This window comes from Protopterus annectens, chromosome 7.part0 (assembly GCF_019279795.1).
Source record: "Protopterus annectens isolate FY-2018-M chromosome 7.part0, PAN1.0, whole genome shotgun sequence".
NCBI lineage: Eukaryota > Metazoa > Chordata > Ceratodontiformes > Protopteridae > Protopterus > Protopterus annectens.
In genome coordinates this window covers 271,293,417-271,313,590 of record NC_056739.1, presented here as the reverse complement: position 1 = coordinate 271,313,590, position 20,174 = coordinate 271,293,417, and the positions used below count along the sequence as shown (strand labels likewise).

Sequence of the window (20,174 nt, the reverse complement as noted above, 5' to 3'; positions counted from 1 at the left end):
AGACATTCGCAACTGCTGGCTTGAAAATCACTTGTTTTGACCAGTTGCCCATTTACTTAACAGTCATAATCCCCAAATGTCTCAGTGCTATTTAACACTTCTGTGCTGCATTTATTGACTTAGTTGAATTTATTATTGTTTCTCAGCCTGCACTTATTAACGAAACGCCATCTGTTTGTTGCTGTACTGCTCTTAGGTTGTTTTAACAGTATTCTGATATTCCCTAACCTCCTCTGACACTGCAAAAGCTGTTCAGAGTTTGCCAAAATATTTCAAAATTTTGCAAAGTTTGTCTGTGTTTGTAGAAATTCTCCTATGTTTGCATACTTTTTCTGTATTTATGAACATTTCTCAGGGTTCGTGAACATATTTCCAATTACTCTGATACTGTTGAAATTCTGCATTTTGTTGTAAAGCATTTGAACTCAAAACCAATTTGTTTTACATTAAGAATGTTTTTTTCACTCTGGTGGGAGCAGAGGGCTGATTCAATCCATCCTTGTTGGGAATTGCTGGTGGAAGGCTTATTGTGTGCCTTTCATCCCATTGGTATAAAAGCCTAGCATTTGTGCATCACACAAATGCAATTACCCATGCCTTGTATATAAGCAAACTTTTTCAGTTTAAAATCCTCTATAGGAAATGCTCTCCATAGTCTCCCACTGTTCACAGCTGCTCAAAGAGCTGCCAGTTTGTGCAGATTAGCATCACCGCAGATCTGCAATAGTATACTACTAAATACCTTCACTTAGACCTTTAAGTGACTCTCCCCTTCTCCTTCCCATCAACTAAGGATCTGGTATAATGGATAGGCTCTTCCCTGTCATCTCTGTTACTGGTCTGCTCTGGTGGATGTGGGTAGCTTGAGGCAGTGTAGTAACTGCCTCATGTTCACTCACAACCATTTAGTTTTAGAACAGACAAACACAGTGTGAGACAGATGTAAATACACAATGTTATTGGAGGCAAAGCTGTCGCATACATAGACAAAAAATGGAAACCAGATTGTTAGTGTTACACCCAAAAACACTCACTACTAACAATAAGGCACAAACACATAGACCCCACATATGCAGAGATACTCACTTGTAATCTACCCAAACCTCCAAGACCTCCTAAAAGCCTCTCTCAGTGGCCCTGCACACATTCAAAAAGACAGCACCTCATAAAGCACATAACTCTGAAAATCATAGTAGTTCTGCTTCCAAGCCCATAAGGCAATACATCACACAGTAAAACATTCTAGTTATTGGGGATTCAATTGTAAGACATACTGATGTCCCCCTTACTAGGCTAAAGTATAAAATCACAGTGAGCGGTTTGTCTGGAGCCAGGATCTGCCAGATCACACATGCACTTAGGTCTTTAATAAACAAGTACCAGTATGACACTGTTATGGTCCATCTGGGCATAAACAACCTAAGACATACCTCACTGGACTATATGAAGACAGACATGATGGAGCTCTCTGAATATGTGCCCCAGACAAGTATGAATCTAGCCTTGAGTAGCATTCTACCCTCACCAATGATGATGCCACAGTACCAGGAAAAAATTATTGACTTCAACAATTGGCTTAGTTTCTGATGTCACAACAAGGGGATCCAATATCTGTCAGAATGGGGAGACATGATCGATAAACCACGATGCTTTGCCAGTGAAGGTTTGCACTTGTCACCACTTGGCTTCTGGATACTAGCAAAAACTTCATCCATCTCCATAGCACCTTTTCTAGGCCATGCCAAGTTGTTAAATCCCCCAACATAACAAAAATCACTCACAACTACCTAAAGGTATTGCTGCTCAATGCTAGGAGTTTAAATAAAAAAAATGCATGCTCTGGAAGCACTCCTCACCTTGGACAACAAAGGCATATTTGCAGTCACAGAAACATGATTCAGAACTAGAGAAAGCACTCCTGGCTATCAAAGGTTACAATGCCTTTCATACATTTCAATCCCTCTCAGCTCAGGATAAAACAAAGGGAAGAGGTGCCTCAGTGTTCATAAAGGACAAGTACACTGCTAGAATGGTGCAACAACATCATAGGTTCATAGGTGTGTACTAGGCTAATGGCCCTGGAGCCTTTACAAGCCTAGCCCATAGGATTACCCTGGCATCGTGCCACCCGACCTTAGTTCCCAATGCCTTTGTCGAGTAGAGCTACTGGAGTGATTCCCGTTGTGAATTTCCTATTTCCCATCCACTCATCAAGATTTCTCTTGAAGAGGGCCAGTGAGGTGCTCTGTTTGACATGTATGGGAAGTCTATTCCATAGCATGGGCAGTCTCTGGGTTATGACCCTGTCGCTTGAGTTGCTTCAAACCCAACTAACCATAGTTGCTACCCCCTACCATATCCTTGCTAGCTACAGATGCCCTAACATGAGTCTGGAAAACCACACTTCCTACCTAAACTTACTGGAATCTCTTAACATTCTTATGGTTGACTTCAACTATGGTATTGATTACACAGCTAGAATGTATAACATACTTAACAATGAGTTGCAATACATAAGAGTTTCTAGGAATGAGATTAATATTTCTTATTAATAAGTGTGATTTATACTTAAAGGATTTAGTTGAGCAGGGTAAGATAGAATACAAGTTGTACACGTTTTTAAAGGCTGACCGTCCATTAATTCCAGTCATTTAAGGGCATTAGTGATCCTCCACATGTGATCAATAGTGGCAGTAGCTGGATCAAAGACACATACGCTATCTATCTACATTGATGGCACTTTTAAAACATTTTTTTTAAAAAGTTACCCATATAATCTTAGAGATTCGTGGGACTTTTATCACGATGAATGGCTTTCAGTTGCTATCACTACAGTATACTTATTTTCCTCTATCCCCCACAGTACTGATTTGGAATGGTTTAATGAAGCCTGCCTTACGATTAAAACTCTTGAGGACAGGGACATTAATATACTGGTAGAATTAATGGAAACAGTGCTTCTTAATTTCTTATACTTTGAGGGGAACTATTTCAAGCAGACAGTAGGTACTGCAATGGGGGCAGCATGTGCCCCCAATATGTCAATTTAATACTATGGTATTGGGAGCAACATCAGCTTCTTAGATCAGAATACAACTGTCACACAGTCACATTTTTATGTTTTCTAGACTATATATTTGTAATATGGAAAGGGAGTGTAACTCAGAGAATTTCATTACATACCTTAATTCTACTACTGATTTCTTGAAATTTACCTACACATACTCTGTGGAAAGCATTAACTACCTAGATGTAACATTGCTAAAAGATTTCCAGCATCATAAATTTAACTCCAAATTATTTAGAAAGGTTACATTTTCTAATATATATTTGCATTGTTCTAGTAACCACCCTTTCCATAAAAAAGTCTTGTCAAGGGTCAGGTGTCTAGAACAGTTTCAGAGGATGACCAATTTATGCTGGAGATCAATAAGTTAATTGACATGTTCATTACCAGAGGGTATGTCACATTTGCACTTAGTGGTAGTTTAACAACTGTATACAGAGTCTTCTTAGAGATTCATTTTGTATTTGCATGTTCACTTACTATTTGTTTTTTTTTTTGATTGGTTGTATCTGCAGTAGAGTATAACTGATGATGTTGATTAATGTATCTGCTAACAAATGTTGATATAATCATACACCCACCCCACACACACACACGTATTTGGGTATCTATCATAGGAAGTTACTAGGCTATTGGCCCTGAGGCCCTTACAAGCCTAGACAAGAACCTAGCCCATGTTCCGACAAGTCAACACCCGATGCCTCTGTCCAGCAAGGACACAGGTTACACTCACACACAGAATTTTATTTCTTTTCACAGCTAAAATACCTTCTTATCCAATTATCTCTTACTAAATAGGCCCCAATAAATTACACGTCAGTACAATCACCAGTGCTCACCTATGATGTGTTAAAATGCACATACATAAGTGTGTTTAAGTGTATGTATGTATGTATGTATGTGCTTGACTTTACTAGTTAATTATTTCTGATGCATATCTACACTACAGCCTTTCTGCCTGCCTTGTTAAAAAAATGAGGAAATATCAGTCTGCTACATATTTAACATTCTTAAGACTTTCACAAGTGTAGGTACTTTCCATACACTGTTTCCAAAACAACATAAGTCAACATCCCTTTTTGTAGAACAACCTTCAAGCCACATACTCAAGAATGTCAAACATTTGTCAGCAACATTGTGTGTTAAAAAATGATGCACAGTCACATGATATGGAATGCCACTTAAACCCTCAATGGACAAACTAGAAGTACTTTGTAAGTATGTATCGGATGTTTACATACCTGCACAGCTGTGTTCTCAAACTATAGCAGAAGGTGAACTGTTGCAACAGGTGGATTTTGCCTGTTCCTGTCACACAATAACGCATAGTGCTTACTGGTTCATGAACGGCAGGTACAAGCAGTAAGTTGCACAGGAAGCACAAGGACACAACAGTGGACCAGTTGTGCTCAGTGGACTGTGGTCCAGATTCTAGAAGACCTGGTCTCAGTGTAAGTGACTTACTCTGGTGTAAGCCCGCTTTATACATAGGACTTCTACTAGAATAAGTTGACATACTCTAAGAGGAAATCTTTTGAGATCTGGCCCTACATGGGCTGCAGAAACAAAGATGAAAGCATTATAGAATGACTCATGCCCTGTATCATCTGTTAGGCTGTCAATGACCCCTAAAGCTTTATCTGCATCTCCTTCTTCAGCACTTTTTGTGTCACAAACCACCCAAGTTCCACACTAAATGACTACCCCAGTACAAACTCTTCCATAATCTGGAGCATTTCTCCCCGGGCCTTCGCTGAAAACAGGCTCTGTGAAACCTAGTCAGACTTTCCCGGTCAACAAATGATAAATAAAAATAAATAAAAAATAATAATCTGCTATTAGCTTTCCTAGTCTACTGGTTTCTGATCGCCGACATTATAAAACCATCCACTACTGTCACCACAAGTACAGAATCTTTATAACTAAAGAAAAATAAGTCACTAACCAGCCACTTGAATGAATCACCCCACTTTGTGACCAATAGTTAATGGCACCAGGGATGGCTGCTGCATTAAATGTCTTTCATTCTGAGCACAGCTGGAAGCCCGTTCAACTAGTGCCCAGGCAAAGAAATTGTGGTTATCCTTATTTTAACACTAATTCCCTAAAGCAAAAAAAAAAAAAATTCATCATTAACATCCTTAGATGAACTTTATCAGTACAGACCTCTCCATACAAAAGATTACTTAGAACTTATGGATGCTTCGCCTAACCTTCTAAAGAGACACACACCCTTTACTCCTTGACCGCATCCTGACCCATGTGCTGTAATGCCTTTAGTGGAGGCTTCTAATTTTACATTTTTCCACAACAATGTTATCAAATGGCTGTTTTCTGCCTGTGATTTCAGTAACCCAATGATGCGGCTGCATCCAAAAAGGCAATTTTTCATACCCATTTCAAAGCCATCAGTACACTATACCACCATAGCAATAGTTATGAAATTGGAATCTAAACTGAGCATTCCAGAAAGCGATCTCAAAACTACTGACATTAGCAACATTATCAACTTGTATTTAATAATCTGCGGTGGTGCAGCGGCAGCATTGTTGCCTCTCAGCTAGAGGCTCTCCCGTTCGATTCTTGGCTGGAGTGCGGGGAGTGCCTTCTGTGTGGAGTCTGTATGTCCTCCCCGCGGTTGGGTGGGAGTTCAAAAGATATGCATATATGGGCATGCCTTCATTGAAGGTTGAACGTCGAGCTGGCACCTCGGCATTCGTCAAAATCTACTGCCAATTATTAGCGGACCGGAGTTCCGCTGTGGTGACCCCTAACTGGGAAAAGCCGAAAGACAACATCAACTTGTATTTAATCTTGTGAGTGTCCTTTTTAACTGTCAGATTTCAAGATTTCAGGACTTTAGGTCAACATTTCTAACATATCCTTTAGTGGGTCTACTTTAGGAACTATAACCTTGATAAAGTATAGCTTTTTCCTGAAAAATTATCCCAGAAGCAAATTGTGAAATATTCCCTTTAGGAAATTCTGCAATGATGCTGCTAGGTGTCAATAGGCGTAGAAATCCTAGCCCCAGATTACTTTAAGTTGCTGCTAAAATTATACACATTGGAACACTGTCCATTTGCAGAGGGCTCAAGAAAGAAAATGTCCATTAACCAATTGTTAAACATTCATTAGAACACTTTTGTATGACAGCAGAATGATATAGTAATTTTCATTTTTTTTTTGCCCTTTTAAGTGTTTTAAACATTGTACTGCTGATCCATCTGTTTCACCCCTTGCTCTTTTGCATTAATCCCAAACGTTTTTTAGTGAATTCATAGCTTCCTTCTCCACCACCAGATAAGTCTGTTAGATGGTTTCAGAACCATCTCAGTGAGAAAGGTCCTTTCCCAGATCCAGGGAGCAGTTGGTCCACACATTATGATTCCTGTGCCCCTCCACCCTCTTTGTACCTCTTGAACAGAATGCCTCCTTCAAATCTCCTCGATAAGATGTCATGCAGACATGATGGTATACCTTTACCTCTCCTGGTCTTTAGTGAAAAAACAGTTCTACCTCCTCTGCTGCCTAGTCATACCCCCCCATGTCTCACACCCTTCTGGGGGCTTTCTTCTAGACTCCTTAGAACACTTCTTGCCCCTCTCCTTGTACTGCTTTGAGAAGTGCACACAGTATTCAGGGTGCAACCTGACCAGGGCCTGGTACAGTGTGAACATTACAGCTTTGTTCCTTCAGTCTACCCAAACATTCTGTTTGATACTGCAAATACCCTCATTCTGTCCTGGATTGTCCAGTCAAAGTGCAGTCCAACACCTAACATTTTTATTTCCTGCTATGTTGCGATCTGTTCCACTCCCCAAAAGATCATTCATATGAGGGTTGCTGTAACCCAGGTGTAATGCTTTGCATCTGTCTGCACTAAACCTCAACTGATTTCTTTCAGCCCAGTAGGCCAGCCTCTCAGTTTCTCTACAGACTCTTCCTCAAGTCTCCACTGCCACACTTTTGTCAAGTGAAGATGCTGATTTCTTGCTTTTCTTATTCCTTCAGATTTGTCTAAAATGAACCCGTTGAAACTACTGGATCATTTCTGAACCCAGTAGACAGTCATTCTCCTCATTTATTTTCATTGTTTCTCCAACTACTACCTTCTGTTTCATTCAGTTCAACACTGTAGCACTTAAAATCCCTGCTCCTGATCTTAAACACATCTCTACTTTTCGTAGCTGCTGTCTATGAAGGTATTAATGAAGTTTGTATAGATTACATCTCTGGTACTCCCTTTACAAGTTCTCTGATAATAATGTCACAAACCTAGATCATGTTCAACTCAGAGCTGCTGCTGGTCATAAACACAGTAGTTGTCCTTGAGGCTACTGACCTGCAGTAAAGCATCCATCTTTTCCTTTAAATTTCTATCAATGACTGGATCAGAATATTTACATAACACTTATGTAATATCAAAAAAGTTCCATATCCTTTGTGTCACAATAATTTGTAAATTTATTGCATAAAATGTGCACAGTTTTTTCTTGATGCATTCAGTTTATTGTTTTTGCAAAAGTTTTCTTCTGTTCACTTGCTTGTGATTTTGAACTAGAGAAAAGATTTTGTACACAGCTTTTCCTATGAATGTTAGGGGGTACAAGTTTTGCAGGTTCATGGGTACTTCTTACTAACCCTACACAAAAGCACCACAGTTGTCTTCTAGTCTTCAGGTCCTTCTGCAGTGACCAGTGATCTTTATTCAGGTAATCTCCCACCACAATGATCAGAGTCCCAAGGAATCTGGCAGGTAGCCCATCTGGTCCCTATGTTTTACCTTGTCCTGGGGTATCCATTTCCACGTCACTTGCTCCACCTTTTCCGAGGTACTTGTCCACTGCTGTCCTTGCTCAGCTGTAACTGGCTCTCAGCTTTACATCCTTCTCTTTTTTCCTTTGTGAAGACTGAAGCGGAGTACTCAATCACAGACTATGCTTTTCACAGCCTTCTATGATTGTACTCCCATCCTTAATCACCAAGGCCATATCTGTCCCTTCATGATTTCTTTCCGTTACAAATCTAAAGGAACTTTTGTTCCTCCTCTTAGTGCCCTCTATTAACTCCCTTTCAGCTTATACCTTTGTTGCCATCACCTTCTTTATTACTCATCTGCTTACCTTACTGTTCTGTACCTTGCCCACCTCCTTCCTTCTAACTCTAGTATGCCATATTAGCCACCTACTATTTTGCCTAGTTGGCTTTTTCTTAATACCATACCCACAGCCCTGAATACTGCATATCTGACCTATTTCCATAAGTTTTCTCCTTCCATTTGTCCCTACCTCCATCTGACTATCTCCTCAGCTCTCCAAAGCTCACTTCCCAAAATCCTACACCATCAATATTCAGTATTCAATCACATCAAGCTCAGGGTCTCAATAATATCCTTAAATGAGCCTGCCATCTATCAAAATACTGAATAAACTTCGCCAAACCATTTATCACTATTATCTTTAAAACTACTCAAACTAGAAGCTTTTCTTATCCCAACAGGTAAGGCATTTTACAATTTACCTGCTCTAAACTGAAACATTTAGTATTCCATCCATCCATCCTCAACCCCTTTTTCCCATTTTACACATGGGATCAGGGTGTCAGTTCAACAGTGACAATCATCTCAAGCCAAGGTTTACACTGCCAGGTGGCTAGGCCTGCCACTGTACTTCATCTATACTACTCACGTGCACCTATGGCCAGTTTAGAGTGTCCAATCCACGTACTGCATGTCCTTGGAGTGTAGGAGGAAACCAGAGCACCTGGAGCAAAACCATGTGACCACAGAGAGGACATGCAAACTCCACACAGAAAGCACTCCAGCAGAGGACTGAACCAGAAAACCTCTTGCTGTGAGGTGACAATGCTAACCGCTGCACCACAGTGGTTTAGTATTAACAGAATATGCATTATTCATAGTGTCAAACTTATGTAAACACTTCTCCAAACCAAGAGTGGCTAACATGTTCGTACTATTCATACTCTTGTACACTAGAATAAGATCTCTGCAAATCAGCCTATATGTTATAGAATAAAAGGACAACTGTAACAAACCTAGAATAAAAGGACAACTGTAACAAACCTATTCTTGTATTTTAAAGTACTAGCTTTACTTACCTTTTCTGTAAAATATTTTTCCAACCAAATTATGTAGGAAAGGTTATAAATACAAGCAGCACTACAATATTCAATATTAGTTCTGACCACAGACTTATCTTGTCCCTATGTTCTTTCTCTTCCCATTATACAAACCACTCACTCTGGTATGATCACTGTTGGCTAATGGCACTTTTACTTAGGCATATCATAGCCCCCACCCCCACACACACACACACACACACACCCCTAGGCACCTTGGCTGGAAACCCATCTGGAACACTATCACTTACAGTACAGTCCTCGAGCAGATAGCTGAACCCTTTATGGTAACAATCGTCAGTGAACTCCTAACCTGCCTACCCTGGTGATTAAACCCTCACAGTCTTCTCATACAGTCCAGCTCCCATGACTACAACTATGTTCCTTCTACCCACTTCGTTATTCTCTCCTTGAGTCCCCTACCTCATCTGCTTTCATTGGGAGTCCCTCTGTCTGCCAAACATCAGCTCTCCTTGCAATCTGTTGATGCATTTTTACCTCACAGAATGAGAGCCATTCCAATCCTATTAATTCCTTGTGAGTTGGGAGTTGATTACAGAGGTCATCTGTAAGGCAAGCATCAGGAATTTTCTGCTTAACCCACTAACCACACCCACTGGTGACCGACAAAAGCACCATCGTCACCACAGGGACCTTCTATTCCCCCCACTGACATGTGTATGCTTCCAAACTCTTGCCTTTGAGGGCTACCATTACCAGCTTTGGATATCCAAAAGCCCACATCCTCCCTGCTTGTAACCATTGTAGCATGGCAAAAAAGTCATACACATAACTGCTGCATGACAATCCACTAAGTCGCAAGTGGGCTTTTTCTTTAGCAACTTCTACCTCTGACTAATCCTAGGCGATGTAAATATTAACTGGTTAGACATGTCCAATAAAAATCACTCAGAGATCAACCTTCACATCTATACCCAGCTTATTTCTGATATCACCAGACTTGACATTAAGAATAGGAAAGGTTCAATCTTGGATTGGATCATTGTTTCTGACCCTGATAACATTTTCACCTCAGGTACTCTTGCAGACAGTATAAGTGACCACTCTCCAGCGTTCATAATATGTAAGCCCATCCCTCTACCCAACAAACACCAATATAGATACACCCGGAACTTGTCTCAATTCTCCCCAAATACTTTTAATGATACTTTGCAAAATACTAACTGGAATCCACTAAAATCTCTCCCTCTTAATGAAGCCGCAGAATTTGTCAATACTACATTTCTGACTATCCTACAAAAATCTTGCCCCTCTCTGGCTAAAAAGAGTCAAGACAAAACATGTCAACTGGCTCATTAAATCAACAAAGCAAATTATGTCCTCTAGGGATAAAACCTGGAAAGCCTGGCTAAAAAACAAAACTCCTGCCACCCTCATGCAATATACACAACTTCGGAATCAGGCCAAATGATCAGTACTCAAAAACAAAAAAGATTACTACCAAAGCCTCCAAAACCAACAATCATAACCCCAAAAAATTTGGGGGAGCAATCAACTCCTTACTCCATCCTGGGACCATCCATAATCCATGCCCTGACCCAGAAAAAACACCCAATGAGTTAGCCTCACTCTAATTCTTATTTCATCGACACTGACCAACCAAACCCCACTATACTACATACCACAACATCTACATTACCCACAGTCTCACTGCCCCCCATACCTACCTCTACCATACAAAAGCTCCTTCACAAACTAAAACCATGCACCAATTCCCCCAGATGACCTACCAGCAGAATTCTTACAACCATCAGCCTCCTCTATTGCATAACCCATCAGCATTCTCCTTAACAGGTCCATTCAGGAATCATGTACACCTGATATCTGGAAAATGGCATATGTACTCCCACTTCACAAAGGTGGCAATAACTCTGATATTCCTAACTTCCAGCCCATTGCCACACTCTCTCCCATCTCAAAAATGCTAGAGAAGTGCATTCACACTCAACTCCTTAGCCACATGACCACCTCCTTTCCTCCAGTCAACATGGCTTTAGGTCAGGACAAAGCACTAACACTGCCCTCATTTCTTTCCTGGACACAGTTAATAGAGCCAGGGATGATGGAGCCATAGTCTCCGCACTCTTCCTCGATCCATCAAAGGCATTTGACACAGTTTCCCACTCCACTCTGCTTACTAAACTCTCAAACCTTGGCAACTTTCCCTCCACTCTTCAGTGGTTTTCCAACTCTCTCAGTAATAGGCAACAAGCTACTAAATGGCAGCGCTGCTCCTCACCTTTCTCCAACACTAATACAGGAGTACCCCAGGGTTCCATACTGGGTCCCCTTTTATTTAGTATATCCATCAATGACTTTCATACAACTCTTACCCACAGTACTATAATCCAATATGCAGATGATTCTACCATTATCTGTTCTTTTAAATCTGCCTCTACACTACAGCAGCTCACCCAAAAGGCATTCACCTCAATTGAATCCTGGATGTCACAGAACCATCTTGTTCTTAACCCCAATAAAACTAAACTCTTAATATTTACCCCAAAAAAATCTAGCCCAGTTGAAAAGTCTGAATTTTCAGTTCATTCCCAAAACAATACTGTTATTAAAGTTGCTCATAGCACCAAACTGCTCGGTGTCATCACTGATGATAATTTAACTTTTGACCTTCATATCCATGACATCATAAAAAAAAAACATCAAAAGCTAGGTGCCCTCTATAGGCACAACTACTTTCTCAGCTTCTCTGCAAAAAAAGCTCTTGCCCACTCATTCCTGCTTCCTACTCTCCAATATGGTGCCCCCATCCTTACCAATATTCAGTTCTCCCTGAAAACTAAACTCAATTCATGCTACAACAAAGTTGCCAAATTTGCTACAAATGCTAAATTCTCCTCTCACCATTGTTCCACACCACAACAACTTAACTGGCTTGAATTCCCCCATTATCTCACATACCTACAACTAACTACTGCCCATAAACTTATTTACTTCCCGGCAACCTGCCCAGTCCTCACTGACATCTTGACCATCTATCATCCTAATCTACACAGAAGGTCAGAAAAGAAAATGCTATTAAACACTGATAAACCTAAGCTCTCAGCTGGTCAAATGCTGTATTCTTTTACCGTCTCCAAGCTTTTGAATAATCTCCCTCCTTCAATAAGAACTATCAGTAGCTCCACTGCTTTTAAAAAATCCATTAAACTTCACCTCTCATCACATTGGATATGCACTTGCACCCCTAATTACAACCCCATTACCTGGCCCCCTCCCTAAATCCTACTCATCCTATCTCTACACCTAAGCTTTGTTCCCTTCTCTCTATCACAACTCCTTCTGCTGACACTTAGCCAGCGCCATCCATGCTCTAAGCCTTCTGCCTCCTTCTTTTTCCCTTTAATACAATCTCCTCTCTCAGCTAACAATCTTACCTACCATCTAAAATTTCTATTTCTATACTTCTACCATGATTTTAACAATTCTTTACTGATATTACCAAGTTATATAATGTTAATACCATTAATACTGTGTGTAGTTCTTACCATATTATTGAATGTTGTTATTTACTTATCTAATGTACTGCCTCTACCTGACATATTCTGTATTATCTGTTCATTTTTATGTAATTACATGTGGAGCTTTTCTCCCCAGGCCTCCACTGAAAATGGGCTAATTTCTGGCCCAGTGGACTTTCCCAGTAAACAAATGCAATAAATAAATAAATAAAGCTCACAAGCTTATTTTCAAACCAACTATATGCCCAGCACCAACAAACATCTTAACATTATACATCCCAAACAGAACTCTAAGATCTACCCACCAAAATCAAATTTCTGTTTATAAAGCAAACCGTCCCACTGGTCAGCTTCTCCTATCCTTTTCCATAGCCAAAAAAATGGAATTCTCCATCTCTAAGAATTTCCGAGAACTCTGAACACTTCAAAACCCAGCTGCATTCTTACCTCTCCCAAAAATGGAAATGCAATTGTACTCCAATTACCTAACGTGTTTAATACATAAATACTTTATAACACACAAAGTCTGTTCTTCCTTACACACTACTGATTAACCCTATGTACTGCCTTCATGCTAATGCTACCTCTATACCACTCTCAGAGGATTTAAACTTCTGTATTAATTTAACGCATGCTAATATTCATGCATAAAGAACTCATCCATGTTAATGCTACTTCTATATCATTCTCAGATGATTTAAACCTCTGTATTAATTTAACCTTGTATTACTGTTCTCAACCACTAAACATATAAATATGCTTTACATCCTTCTCCAAGCTGCTGTTTAACTTTTGTTTAGTTTTTGCTATTCTGTATGCAAAATTTGCTTAGTTTGTTTCTGTTTCCACTATGTATTGTACTTCATATTATGGAGCTTGTACTATGTATTACTGGAGCTTTTCTCCCCGGGCCTCCACTGAAAACGGGTTCTTTGTGCCCAGTGGACCTCCCCGGTCATCAAATTGGAAATAAATAAATAAATAATATATGTGTAAAATCTATAAATGTAACAACTTTATATGTATAAATGTAACTAGAAATGTAACTACTGAAAGTATAATGCAATGTAAACAACTGAAATTTTTCTCCCAAGATCTCAGCTGAAAATAGGTATTACCCAGTTGGACTTTCCTGGTAAACAGAGATAGATAGATAGATAGATAGATAGATAGATAGATAGATAGATAGATAGATAGATAGATAGATAGATATGCAAGCCTCTTGGGACATCCTGCCCACATTCTTCCTGCCTATAACCATTGCAATATGCAAGCCTCTTGGGACATCCAAGCTCACATTCTCCCAGTCTATGTCCATTGTAATGTACAAGCCTTTTAGGCCATCCAAGCCCACATCCTCCCAGTCTACGGCTACTGTAAAGTACAAGCCTTTTGGGACATTCAAGCCCCACATCCTCCCCTGTCTATGGCAATTGTAATGTGCAAGCCTTTTGGAACATCCAAGCCCACATCCTTCTCTGTCTATGGCTATTGTAATGTGCAAACCTTTTGGAACATCCAAGCCTACATCCTCCCCTGTCTATGGCCATTGTAATGTGCAAGCCTTTTGGAACATCCAAGCCCACATCCTCCCCTGTCTATGGCCATTGTAATGTGCAAGCCTTTTGGAACATCCAAAGCCACATCCTCCACTGACTATGGCCATTGTAATGTGCAGGCTTCCTCTTCCACAAGAGCAACTAGCAAACCAGGAACTTATCATCCTCTCTAAGGTCTGACACCACACATGCTCTTGCTTTTCCAAGGCTCTGACCCTATCCATGCCCTTGCACCCTACCTGGGGAGGTAAACCTCCTGTTACCTGACCTCACATTTGATGCCCACCTTTATGTTGAGCACTGCTTCATTATTTCTGCATGGTCTCTCACTCTCAAAAGCCTACACTCATGAACCTACATGTGTGATCTCTTCTTGTCAGTGGCACATTTATCTGTGATAATAACAATGTCTACCCCCCCACCCTGCTCCCGTGCTTGCAAGTGCTCCATTTCTCTACTCATACTACTTACATTCTATGGCAATTCTACCAAGCCATGGCACTTTCTATGCTCTATCATTTGTTCACTTCTCTTCTTCTTTACGACCATTTCCCCTTCTTTCTAATTTGTGAGTAGTGATAACCACTACCCCATCCATCCCAGCTCAGCAATACAACAAAGAATGGGGGGTTATAAACAACAAGCAAAAACTGAGATATACGATGGTTCTGATGAAGGTATTAGACAATGTAAGGGAAACAGTCTGGGTACCCCAAGAAGCCTTTGCATGCCATGAATTTATGATTCACCGCAGTTTGTCACAAAACAAAGACAAAAATGAATTCATATAGTGTAATTCATAAAAGGATATTTAATGTCAGCCCTTTGCTACCTGAAGTATCAGACTGTTGCTAGACATAGTGTCAAACACATCAGTGAGTACTGTTCCTCTTTACAGCTGAGGACATCAACAAAAACACAGAGGCTGGGTCTAAGCCCTCCATGGTGTATGTGTAGTCCTACAAGCTACTGCATGAATTATATTGTCATATGCACTGGACGAACATTCAACAAAACTGGTCTTAAACTCTGTATAACTAACACCATAGCTTACAAAAAACGGTGCATTTACATCACACTTTGTTCACATACACACCCACCAAAAGGAAAACAAAAATAGAAGTACATTAAAATTCATGGAATGCCATCAGATGACCAAAACTTCCTTTTAGTTTACAAGTTCTTCTCATAAAATTCTTGAAATTCTCTAACAAAAAATAGCCATAACATAATGCTTCAGACTAGGAATGGCAGCTTCTTTAATATCTACAAGCCCATAGGCTCTCTTTCAATATTTAATGATGGTACTCAACTGGTGTAATAAGGTAATGCCCCTGAGGGCTCCTATTAACAGTGGCTGGGGGAGGGGGGGATCAAAACTATTTCCAAGCTCATTTGTTATTAAAACAATATTACACCAGAATAATAAGAGCAAGAAACAGGTAAGCATGTTCCACAAAGTCTTATTGAATGTATCACACAGGACAGGCTTAGTGTACAAATATCTTTAAAATAAAATCAGCATAGAAAAATACACCTCCAGTACAATGGCAATTTTAGTACAAAATGTCATGGATATAATGAAGGAGACCTCTGAAACAATATTGTCTGGCTGCACTGAAACATGACCGTTTCTATGTGGTTTCAAATGTCACACTAAGGATGCTTCATTGATAGGCTGGACATAAACCTCCCCTCCCCCAAAGGAATCAATGATGGAAATGAAGTTGCTGTAACAGGAAACGGAATCAAATGTTCAAAAGTATACCTTGGTATCCACTAAGAAAATGAAAAGCATTAACTGCACCTTTTTCTTCACCAGTAAAACTATTTTAATATCTGCAGATACTATTAAATACTGCATATTAGCTTATCTTTAAAATGAGTCTCAAAATAATCCCCCGGATTCACTAATCTTCCGTGCAAGCGTAGTTCTGCATGCAAGCACCCATTTAGGAGCAGGATGGCAGCGTGCCATGCATAGTAATGAAGGCATGCTGCCCGAACTCCTAGGCTTACACGAGTGCAGGGGGCATGTCTGAGAGCAGAGCTCTCAGAATATACATGCCCCTGCGATGAAGGACTGCAGAAAAGTAGTAAACAATGAGCGAGACTGCCCATAGATGTAATCATACCCGCAGCAACATCCCCCCAAATGTATAAGAGCAATCGTGAATAAAAAAAATAAAAAAGACACATACTGTTAATGAAACGGATGAAGTTTAACCATAGGTGCGCGGGTTTGCCCATCGCTTAGCTATGGTTAATGTAGCTTAAATAGCAAAAAGAGCATAAAAAGCAAGATATATGCAAATGAAGCAGTACAGCAATACGGTAGTGGGCAGAGCATTCACCTCATGAGTAGTCAATCCCAGTTTGAGTCCCACTGCAGTACATTCCATTTCAAATCACTGTTATGATCAATATATTTAGTTGTATAATATAATTGTTGTGTCTTTCGGCTTATCCCGGTTAGGTCGCCACAGCGGAACTCCAGTCCGCTAATGTTTGGTAGTGGATTTTTACGTGCTGAGTTACCAGCCCTGACACACAACCTTCAACGAAGGCACGCCCATTCACGCATGCCTCCACACAGAAGACGCTCTAGCTGAGAATCTAATAAATAACATATATTTGTGAACTGGAGTAGTAAGCTGTATAATGAATGATAACCCCATACATTTGCCAAATTCACCACCTCCCCAAGAACCATTAGACTATTACTGTCTAAAATATAACAGTAGTAAGGATAAATAAGCACTAGTAAGCAGTGCTTACACAGAGTAAGCAATATTGAGGCTAACCATGTCTAAGCGGATGTCACCGGAAGTTAGTAGTGCTTACCATCACGCAAACCTGCTGACAACTGCGTAAAAGTGCTTCAGTCACTCCATATTCAAGGGCCTCGTTCTGGCCAGCAACAAAATAAACAGCCTCTACAAGGCTTGAACCCAAGAGCCTGCACACCATAGCCAATGTGATTTACCAATAAGCCACCACAGATATATATAACCCTGATGTTTCCAAAAACATAGCATCCAACAATGCGATTCAACATTACAGGACGTGTATCTATACATGTAGATGTATGTGTGTGCGTGTGTGTATGTATATATATATATATATATATATATATATATATATATATATATATGTCAATAACTAAATAGATACATACCTCTTCCTCTCTGTATTACATATATATATATATATACATATATATATATATATATATATATATATATATATATATATATATATATACATATATATATATATATATATATATATATATATATATATATATATATATACATACACACAGATATAGATCTATAGATATGATACAGCACATAAGAATGATATATATGACCACAGGCACTGCCAATGGGGGTGAGGGGACTCAATCAACATACGTGTTACACATACTGATATCCCCCCCACCCAAACAGGTGAAACATACAAACACACAAAATAAGTAAATAAACCACTGCTTCCCAAACTACAGGCAGGATACTACCAGTGGGAGAAACACTGTCGACCCGCTAAGTCTAATCTAGAAACAAAGAGAGGAACGTCCCTTGTGAGACAACCCAAAAATTGATGGGTATTTGGGTTCCTTCCATTACACAGATGCATAAGGTAGGGCACGTATGTTCCCAGACTACAAGATTGGGGAAGCCTAATGATCCATGTGTCGAGACAAAGTACAGTTGTGTACCTACCATAAATGTAGATGTTCGAGTGTATTCACTGTTGCGGTCATTACACTTGGGTTATCCTGCTGGCAGGCTACCTGCAGTTGGCCTGAATTCCAAAGTCTAGGTCCGGCATCGGTTGCGGTCACCTCTTCTCTGACGTCAGTGCGCCAGGGGTATAAAAGATGCAGCCGACACCATTTTCTTCAGTTTTTCTTGCCCCAGATGTCAGGTGCCCCCAAATTGGTAGGCTGAAAATTACACCAATAAGTATGCATGCACAAAAATAAACATTTCCTTCATCTACAAGCAAATACACCACATAGGTTGTATAGGATAGAGAAGTACAGATAAGTCCCAGCAAAGAAAAAGGGGGATGGTGGGTGGGTAACCTGGACTGCAACAGTGAATACACTCAAACATCTACATTTATGGTAGGTACACAACTGTACTATGTTCATCGTGTTTCACTGTTGCAGTCATTACACTTGGGTTGAATCCCAAAGCTGAGGTTGGATGGCTGGGTCCAAATAGGATTAGGAGAGGCTATAAGGCCCTACAGAACTGCAGTGGCAAAGCCGGCTCTCGATTTAGAGTAGAGAGGTAAGTGGTAGTGCTTGGTGAAAGTGTGCACTGAACTCAAAGTTGCAGCCTCTAAAATGTCTTTGGTTGGTACTCCTCTGAGGAGGGCTGCTGAAGTGGCTGCTGCTCTGGTTGAGTGAGGCCTAATGCCCTTAGGCACTGATTTACCATGTAGTGAATAGCAGAGACGAATGCAGTGGCCTATCCATTTTGAAATAATCTGCTTTGAGATAGCCTTTCTTTGTGATCCTGCAGCATATGCTACTAAGAGTTGCTCAGTCTTTCTGAAAGATTTAGTTCTGTCCAAGTAGAAGCGTAGCTGTCTGTGTATGTCCAAAGAATGCAGGAGTCTCTCACCCTTATTCTGTGGGTTTGGATAAAAGGTAGGCAAATGAATGGTTTGGTTAAGTGCCACACTGGACATTACCTTAGGCATAAATGTCGGGTTTGTCCTCAGAAAAACCCTGTCTGGATGGAAAATGATAAAAGGTTCCACAGCCATGAGTGCCTGTAACTCTGAGACTCATCTTGCAGAGGTTATTGCTAGCAGCAGAGCTGTTTTCCAAGATAAGAACTTTATTTCAGCTGTATTGGCTGGCTCAAAAGGCGGCAGTGTGAGTTTTTCCAAGACATAATTGAGATCCTATGCAGGTATTGGGGCTCTCCTTGGAGGTCTTATGTTTTTGGCCCCTCTGAGGTACTGTCTTTGCAACGGATGTGAAAAATTTGGTGGTTCCGTATTGTAATGAGCTGAAATGGCAGAGGCATGGATTTTCATTGATGAAAAAGATAGGCCTTTGTCCAGCATATCCGTTAGATATTGTAAAATCTGAGGAATATTTGGTACAAACGTGTCAATTCCTTGCGCCTGGTTCCAAGCACAGAATCTTTTCCATTTTTCAGCATAAGATTTTCTGGTACTGGGCCTCCTGGCCTCCAAAATAACATCCATCACTGCTTTAGAGAGAGGTGTGTTCTGAATGGCTACATTATCCACCATGCTGCCAGATTTAGGGTTCCGAGTTGGCTGTGCAGGATCTGATTGTTTCATTGGGTCAGTAAATGAGGAATTAGAGGCAATGTCCAAGCTCTTTAGGATTGGGTACCAGTGCTGGCAGGGTCAGTCTGGAGCAATCAGAATCATTTTTGGCTTCTCTTGTCTGACCTTTAGGAGTACCTTGGGGAGGAGAGGCAGAGGAGGAAAGGCATATACTGTTAGGGTTTTCCAGCTGAATGATAGAGCATCCACTTTCCATGCTTGCTTGTAATACGTCCTTGTGCAGAATCTCTGTAGTTGGAAGTTGTGAGGGGAGGCAAATAGATCTACGTCTGGGCATCCCCACTTCTTTATTATCATGCTGAAGACTTGTGGATCCAGTTTCCACTCGTGGGGATCAGTGAGGTTTCTGCTTAGTTCGTCTGCCAGAGTATTTTTCTTTCCTGGCAGGAATTGTGCTTGCAGGTGTACTTGATAAGGCAATGCTGTGTCCCACAAGGTCATGGCTTGTCTGCAGAGGGGGTAGGAATGAGTGCCTCCCTGTTTGTTTATGTACCACATGACTGTAGTATTGTCCGTCCTTATCAGTAGCTGTCCTGGATGGAGTAGATCCTTGAAAGCTGTCAGGGC

General features: G+C 40.5%; 1 protein-coding gene across 1 annotated transcript in view; it reads right to left on the bottom strand.

Annotated features, from left to right (window-relative positions):
- PIK3C2B (phosphatidylinositol-4-phosphate 3-kinase catalytic subunit type 2 beta) overlaps window positions 1–20,174 on the bottom strand; it is a 1,063,900-nt gene that overhangs the window by 803,424 nt on the left and 240,302 nt on the right. The gene's annotated exons all lie outside the window — the stretch shown is intronic.